Source organism: Microtus ochrogaster, chromosome 5 (genome assembly GCF_000317375.1).
Source record: "Microtus ochrogaster isolate Prairie Vole_2 chromosome 5, MicOch1.0, whole genome shotgun sequence".
Classification (NCBI taxonomy): Eukaryota; Metazoa; Chordata; class Mammalia; order Rodentia; family Cricetidae; genus Microtus; species Microtus ochrogaster.
Window position 1 is genome coordinate 54,962,422 of NC_022012.1, and position 8,912 is coordinate 54,971,333.

Here is an 8,912-nt window from a genome sequence, read left to right on the forward strand (position 1 = left end):
ACCATTATATGTTACTTGGTGATTTTCCCCTGCAGCTTTTAATATTCTTCCCTTGTTCTGTATGTTTGATGTTTTGATGTACCATGTATTTCTGTGCCATGGCAAATTATTTTTGTGATCCAATCTATTTGGTGATTTGTATGCTTTTTGTACCTTGATAGGCACCTCTTTCTTTATGTTAGGAAATTCTTCTTTTATGATTTTATTAAAAATATTCTCTGTGCCTTTGGTCTGGGTTTCTTTTTCTTCTCTACTCCTGTTATTCTCAAATTTGGTCTTTTCATATTGACCCAAATTTCCTGTATGTTTTGCGCCTGGAAATTTTTAGATTTAATTTTTTTTTTTTTTTTTTTTGGCTGAGGTATCTATTTGTTCTCTCTTATCTCCACTCTGAGATTTTTTCACTTCCTTCTTTTCTACTCTGTTGATGAGGTTTACCTCTGGGGTTTTGTTTGAATTTCTAAACTTTTTATTTCTAGTTTTACCTCAGTTTGGGTTTTTTTTTTCAGTGGTTTTCTTTCTTCCTTCTTGTCTTGAACTGTTTTCATCATTTCATTCCACTGTTTGTGTTTCCACAGAGTTCATTAAGGGATTTATTTACATTCTCCTAAAGGCCATTTGAAGCATTTGACTTGTATTTCTATTATATTGCATTTCTCAGACCTACTTCAGTAGGACTGATGGGTCCTGGTAGAGACATATTATTTTGGGTGTTAATGATTGTGGTTTTACACTAGCATATTGGGATGATTGTAATCCCAGATAGTATCTGTTTTTGTCTTTATTTAGTACATATTTCTTTCCTAGGTTTCTACTGTCCTCGCTGAGTCTTAAAAGAGTAATGATTGTTGTGGCTTGCCTGGTAGGGAATTCTTCTGAATTTTTATTAGTTGTGGCCCTGCGAGTCCTGGATAGATTATATGTATCTAGATATTGGAGACTGACATAAAGGTATGGGGATGGGCTAGAAGTGGGGGTTGAGAGAATCTGCAGGAGGGAGGAAAGCTAGATCTACCACAAGGTTCTGCAGAATCCTCAGGGAGTAGAGGCAAAAAGGGAAGACAAGCCCTTGAAAGTGGTTTACTACAAGAGTGATATGACTATGAAATATACTTTATTTTGTTTAGTTACTTGTTTTATTTTATCTTGAGATTTGTTTTTATTTATTAATTTATGTGTATGCATGTGCGTATGTGCACCTGCAACACACGTAAAACCCAGAGGAAAGTGTTGGATTCTCTACAGTTGAATTAGAGGTAGTTGTGAACCACTCTTGTTGGAACCGTTTGGAGTCCTGGCCTCCAACTGCTCTTCCCTGCTAGTGATCTTTACTTGGCCTTTGATTTTAGCTATTTTAAGCTGTACCCAGCTCAGCTTCCTGAGCATGTGTTGCCTTGACCTTGATTGATGATCTGGGGATGAGGTTTTCACCTGTTGGCCCACCTGACTGTGTTGGGTATAAAAGCCTCCATGGTGCTATTCAATAAAGGGCTTCTTTTACCAGTGACTAGAGATGTGTCTCTGTCTGTGATGTCTCTGTGAGTCTCTGTGTGTTTCATTCTCCAGCCCCTTGCCCTGTTCACAAAAGGTCTGGCGGTGCATAGAAAGCAGATGGGCGTCATGCGCCGCACACTCTAGAATAGCAGCAAGTAATATCTAAGGTTGAGCTGCCATAGGTTTCAAAGCTTAAAGCTAATGTCTTGCAAAAATGTATACACTTGCATACACATAAAACAGATATTCATTTATTAACATTGTTATTTTAAATACCCTACTGCAGTCTTTAATCTAAATACTTATTTAAATCCTTTGTTTGATATTTGTTTAAGGTGGAAAATATATATATTCAACTTGTGACCTCTCTTTATATTATAATTTCATAAAATTACAATATTTTCAATAATAGCTTCAATTTATGTTATAGCTTTTTGTATTATTATGAAAATGAGTTTCTACATACCCACTTATTTTAAATTACAGGTCTGTGAAATGCTATATTTACTAGCTCCAGAAGGAATTATTTAGCCCTTTAAAACTTGAGGCTACTCAGAAGGTTTTTGTTGTTGTTTGTTTTTGTTTTGCTTCTTTTCTTTTTCTTTCTTTCTTTCTTTCTTTCTTTCTTTCTTTCTTTCTTTCTTTCTTTCTTTCTTTCTTTTTTAGAACATGGTTTCATTGTCTAATTCACTCTGCAAACCAGGCTGGCCTCAAACCCACCTCTGCCTCCCAAGTCCTGGGATTAAAGGAGCTCACTGCCTTACCTGTCTTAAAGAAGTTGTTCTTAAAGAGTTGCTGCTATAGATTGAATGTGCACATTCCTTTCATGCTTTCATTTCCTTTTTTGAAATCTTTAATGAGATTTTTAAGTTGGGATACACCATTTTTCAATCACTACTTGGAATCTATGTTTCTATGCATAAAGAACCCCCACCCATTTTTCTGACAATATCTCTCTATAGTACTGGTTGTCCTGGAACTTGTTATATAGATCAGACTATGTTGTGTTTGATTGCATTCTGACAACAGAGTTTGCTTTAAAACAGAAGGTAGAAACAGCCACTAGCTGACCAAAATTAAACATAGAGGTTTTGGAGGACTGAGGACAGATAATAGACAGGAAGTAGTAAGGTAGGTTTGAGAAAGAGTCTCAGTCCTTTTGGATGGAAGAATGGAAGAGATAGGAGGTCATTGATTGCTGCTCTGATGTTCACTAATCTTTCAGGTTCTTACCCCTATATATGCCTTCTGATTTGTTTAATGATAAAAAAATAATTAGATAAATGACAAGCAACATGGGGCTCAAGCCCATGACCCTGAGATTAAGAGTCTCATGCTCTACTAATTGAACAAACAAGAACTCAAGATATGCCTTGTGCTTTTCCCTTATACAGAGACTGGACAACAAAGTATAACAACTAGTTTTCCAAGGACTTGACAATTAACCTAATTTTTACCAGGGTCCCCTAAAGATGCAGTTGCCCCCAGACAACAGGTAGTAATTTTAAGAGCATGACACCCACATTTCCAAGAGGTGGGGTGGGTGGTTTTAGGTTGTTCAGTGGGTTATGAATATTTCTCTTCATGTAGGGGGGTTATTTATAAGTTGTTATGATAATGATCAGGAAAAAAAGCTGAACAAAAAGATTATATTCAGGAATATCTTTCTGAAAAGTAAAAGGAGGGATATGTAAATGATAGAATAAAAGCATAGATCATTGAATCTACTTTTAAACCTATAAAGTAGCTACTAATCTTAAATATTTTGCATTTGTATGTATTTTTGATATCGATACAAAGTATTTTGTTATACTGGATATATGTTTATACTTCTTTAAGATATTTTTATATATTGATACAAATTTAAGATTACTTTTGTGAGACCCTACTGTACATACATTTCTACTCTTATTTAACATATTTTACCTTTGCAACTCATTTAACAAGATACTGTAAATTTCTAGTTCTTGAAAGTTATTATTATAAATTATGTAGTATAATAAAGAAATGCAGGTAAGTAGTTAATCACCTTTTACAAACAAACTTGTAGTCATGTCAGGTATGTTTTCAAGTTCAAACAAAGACATATTTAGGGTATACAGATGGTCTTGAAACACTTCAGACGTCTACAGAATAGAGCATTTAAGATGTCTTAATGACATTTTATGATAATGAGATATGTCTGCTCCTGGTCACATCAATTTACTTCAAAGACGACTGGCCTCAAAGAAACTCCAAATGAAGCTTGCTTTCTTTGTGGCAAAATTTAGCTACTGGACAAGGAACTACTCTTTCTTTGGCTGCTAACAGATGTTGTCCTAATTGGACAAACAGGACACAAAAGAAAGTGATTGAAGAACCTTTCCAAAATAAAGCAGGACAGTCCTTCAAATTTCCTGCTTCACAGGAAAGTCTTTCAGATATTTTAGGACTGTAGGATAAAGACGGATGACCTAATGTTGCAGCAGAACCTTATGTTTCTATCCAGATAATCAGCTCTTTATGTCTTTTCTTGGTTTTTGAAGTTGTTTACTCTGCACTTACTGTTTACTCAGGTACTATTATTTCCTTCTCAGGTCTCTGATGAAAATGAAGACTACATAGTTATAGTTTTCCTTGTTACCAAATTGAGAAGAGAAACTAACAAAAAAGTATAAAGTATGAAATTATGTAAGTTTGCAAGAAATAAAAGTTTTGAATTGGTAATAAAAGTTAGGATAGAAGGTGAGTTAGGTACAACACTTTGGACTTACCTAGATAGGTTCAATATGGAATATTTTCTCTTAATTTGAAAGGTGTTTATGGATGGGACATATAAATATAATATTAACTGATAATTTTCCTTATTATATATAGTTTTACTATGTTAGTCAAAGATTTCCTTTTTATTTAGACAAAATGGGAAAATGTTGTGTGATACTGTGATCACATGCAGACAGTAAGATTTCCTTTAGTCAGAGGCTGGAGCTACCCACTAGCTGACCAAACATGACAATAGGGGATTTGGAGGACAGAGGACAGATAGGAGGCAGAAAGTATCAAGGTGGGCTGAGAGAGAGGACCTTGGCCCTTTTGGATGGAAGAATAGAAGAGATAGGAGGTCATTGGTGACTGTTCTCCTGCTCCTATGATCGTTTTGGTTCTTACCCCTATATCTGACTCCTGACTTTTATTGATAAAGAATAATTCGATAGTTGCATCAAACTAGCCTCAAACTCACAAGACATGCCAGACTGTCTCACAATTATTGGGATTATAGGTGTGTGCCACGACAAGCAGCTCCACTTACTTTCTTTTTTTTTTTTTTTTTTTTTTTCGAGACAGAGTTCCTCTGTAGCTTTAGAGCCTGTCTTGGAACTAGCTCTTATAGATCAGGTTTGCCTTGAACTCACAGAGAGCTGCTTGCCTCTGCCTCCCAAGTGCTGGGATTAAAGGCATGTGCTACCACCACCCGAATCCATTTACATTTTTAAAAAACTGTATTTCTCTAGATTATTTTTCAATTTTGGTCATAGGTTTATGGGTCACATTTCTTGGGAATCAGGAATAAATAAGAAGGAATTATACAACTTGTTTATGAAAGATGTTCGCAAACTTCTCTGATGCTAGTGTAAAAACAACAAAGAATTAAATTTGCTTATTTGACACTATGATCTGTTTGCCCTGGTCTTAAATTGTTTATGATTATCTTGAAGGATGCTCTCGCTCTCTCTCTCTCTCTCTCTCTCTCTCTCTCTCTCTCTCTCTCTCTCTGTGTGTGTGTGTGTGTGTGTGTGTGTATGTGTGTGTGTGTGTTGATTATAAAATTATGGAGACAATATTTTCTTTGTTTCTTACTATATATAAATAAATTACAGGCATGTGGAAAAACACCATTGCCAACTTTCTAAAGTCTTCTATGATTGTGGTTTCAGAGTCACAAATTGCTGCTATAAAACTGAAATATCACGTTCTTCAATTTTTGTTACTTAGATTGTGCTATTTTTCATTTCATAGATTTTCCTGTCTGAGCTTCCATAACAGAATACCACACATGGGATAGGCTGCAAATAAATGAATGGGGTAGTTAGAGATCTCAGAATGAACATAATTAGTGTCTTCTGTGGGTTTTCTTTTCTTTTAAAAAATTAAAATATTTATTCTTTCATACATTCCATCCTGACCAAAGTTTGACCTCTCTTCACTCCCTTTATCCCTCACCCACCTTCTCTAGTTCTACCTCTCCATTTTCCTTCATAAAAGAGCAGGGCTCCAAGGTTTTCTCTGGTAGAACAGGGCATCTTTTCACTCTATGTTCACATTGTAGAAGGGCCAAAAAATCTGTCTTAGGTCTTTACTAGAAGAGCATCAATCCCACTCTTGGGGGCCCATCCTGATAATCTAATCATCTCCCCAAAGTTGCACCCATTTTTATGATTAATTACCTTGGCTGACAGGATTTTAATAGAATTTTCAGAGATAACCATGTCAAAACATTTTATTATTATTATTTTTATAGTATTCTAAGAAGAACAGGCAAATCCAAAAGTTCCTCCTACCTTGCCAGAAATTTTCTGTGTGTTCTCCAGGATTTGAATTGATACCACTTTCCAGGAAATCATGCCTTCCCTAAAATCTTTGGATTATGCAATTATGAGTGTCTTTCACCCTTACTTTTGTAAACAATACTATGGGCCTTAAAAATTTTTCAAAATCATGGGAAAATTACAAAATTATCATTCAGTAAGATGACAAAATATGATTAAATATTCCAACTGAACCAAATTTATTCAAGGCTAGTGATGTGTTCAAATAATTTGATCTTTTACCAAGAAAATGGAATCATTTTCAAAGAAGAATTTCATGGGTTTCTAAGGAAATTTGGGTTTATAACTCTATTTTAGTAAAGAGTTCCATTTTTTAAAAACAAACAGCTGTACAAACTAAAATTGAAGACCTGTATGTTTCCATGTCTAAATCATAGATTCTTTTCCCTATTATTTTATTTCAATGCTAGTTTTTAATCTACCATATCCCTTGGTTTGTTAAGAAGCTGTCCTCGTGAGAGCAGAGGAATAAACATCGAAATGTGTTTTGCATTTACTCCAATTACATTCTTCATGTTTTTCTCTGCATATTTTATTTTTATTCTTAGTCTTCCAAAAAGCAACAGTAAAGCCAAATGATACAAAGTTAACACCAGACTCTCATTCTTTATGTAAAGTCAGGTGATTTGTCATACATCATTTATTCATTCCCAAGATGGGTTGGAACTCCATGGGTCTAGAAACCATTTTTGGCATTTCCCTCTGTATCCTGTAATTATCATTAATGAAAAAAGAAACTGCTTTGGGCCCATAGCAGAGATATAGGGGAACAGAGCTAGGTGGGGAAAACTAAACTGAATGCTGGGAGAAAGGAGGCAGAGTCAGGGAGAAACCATGGAGCCACTGTTGGAGACAGACATGCTGAAACTTTGCTGGTAGGCCATGACCTCATGGCGATACACAGATTAATGGAGATGGGTTAAATTAAGATGTAAGAGTTAGCCAGAATATGCTTAAGCTATTGACCAAATAGTATTGCAAATAATATAGTTTCTGTGTGATTATTTCTGGAGTCTGGGCAGCCAGGAAACAATCAGCCTTTCTACTACAAAACTGTGTGCATGCTCATAAAGTATATCAAATATTCTTTGTCTCTTTTTCTCACACTTTAGAGTTTAATCTTTTAATTTAAATTTATTTCTTACTTTTATTAACTTAAATTTTTATATCTGACTCCCTCTTTTGATAATAGCCAGACTCCTTTTATTTTCTTTTTACTTGTTATTCAAGTAAAACATACACAATTACATCATTTTCCCACCTCCATTCAACTGTACCCATGTCAACCCTACCAGCCCCTTTCAGATTTATGCTTACTTTTTCTTTAGTTGTCATTGTATATAGTTTACATATGTGAATAACTATATAAATGCAACCTGCTGAGTTGGTTTAATGTTACTTGCACATACATGATTTCAGTAATGAGCATTTGGTATTGGACTACTTTGGGTGCTCACTCAGGGGAAGACTAAATATCCATCTCTCAGCCATCATTAATTTCTCATAGGTCTTCATCTGTTAGTGTAACCGTATGAGTTTTCTCCTTTCATATTGGCACATCAGTGAATGTTGTCATTATTCAGGTCTTACTTAGGTAACCAGATAGCTGAGGGTTTTCTAATGTCATAGCTAAAAGGCACAATCTAAAATCAGACTTTGGGCCCTCCATTTATTTATATTTTTGTTTTTTTTATTTTTTTCTATTAAGAATTTTTTAATATATTTTTTTCTCATTTTACATAGCTATCTCTGTTCCCACTACCTCCACTCCTCCCACCCATCCTTTCCTCATCCCCTCACCCACTCCTCAGAAAGGGTAAGGGTTCCCATAGGGAGTCAAAAATATTTGACACTTCACTGTATCTGTCTGAGGAAGGTATCCTTCCAAAGTGAATGTGTTCCAAGACACCAGTTTAAACTCTAGGGATAATTCCTGGTTTCACTGCCAATGGTTCCACAAACTACCTAAGCCTCACAACTGTACAGCACAATCATTGGGCCTAGTTTGGTCCTATGCAGGTTCCCCTCACTATCATTCCAGGATCAGTGAGCTCTTATTAACTCAGGTCAGATGTTTTTTGTGGGTATCTCCATCATGGTCTTGACACCTTTGCTCATATTATTGGTCCTCCTTCTCTTGGACTGGTCCCCAGAAGCTTGGTCCAGTGTTTTGCTGTAAATCTCTGTATCTGGTTCCATCAGTTGCTGGATATAGGTTCTATGATAACAATTAAGGTAATCATCAATCTGTTTACAGGGGAAGATCAGTTTAGGCGTCTTTTCTACATTTGCTTAGAATCTCAGCTGGGGTTTTTCTTGTAGATTCCCAGGAATTTCCCTAGTACCATGTTTTGAACTAGCCCTTCAATGGCTCCCTCAATCAAAATATGTCTTTCCTTTTTCTTTCTTGAGCATCCCATTCCCTCATGTTCTCCTCCTCCTTCTCTGTCTCCCCTCTCTTTCTTTTCTCCCCTCCAACATACTTCCAATCTTTTCAGATGATCGAAGCTTATTGTAGAATATCTGGTCCATAGTCACACTTTTAGACTCTCAGTGTTAATAAACAAGGGTTTTTAATTATGGAGCTATGAGTTACGAAAACAGCCTGCTATAAAAAAACTTCTCATCACATGAAAAAGATCTATGAACTTCAAGCTTCCTTAGCTATGTAGTTTTTCCATGGTCATTTAAATAACTATATAAGCCCCTGATTAATTGTTAGAAAATAGAATAGGGGCCGGGTGGTGGTGGCGCACGCCTGTAATCCCAGCACTCGGGAGGCAGAGGCAGGCGGATCTCTGTGAGTTCGAGGCCAGCCTGGTCTACCAAGGG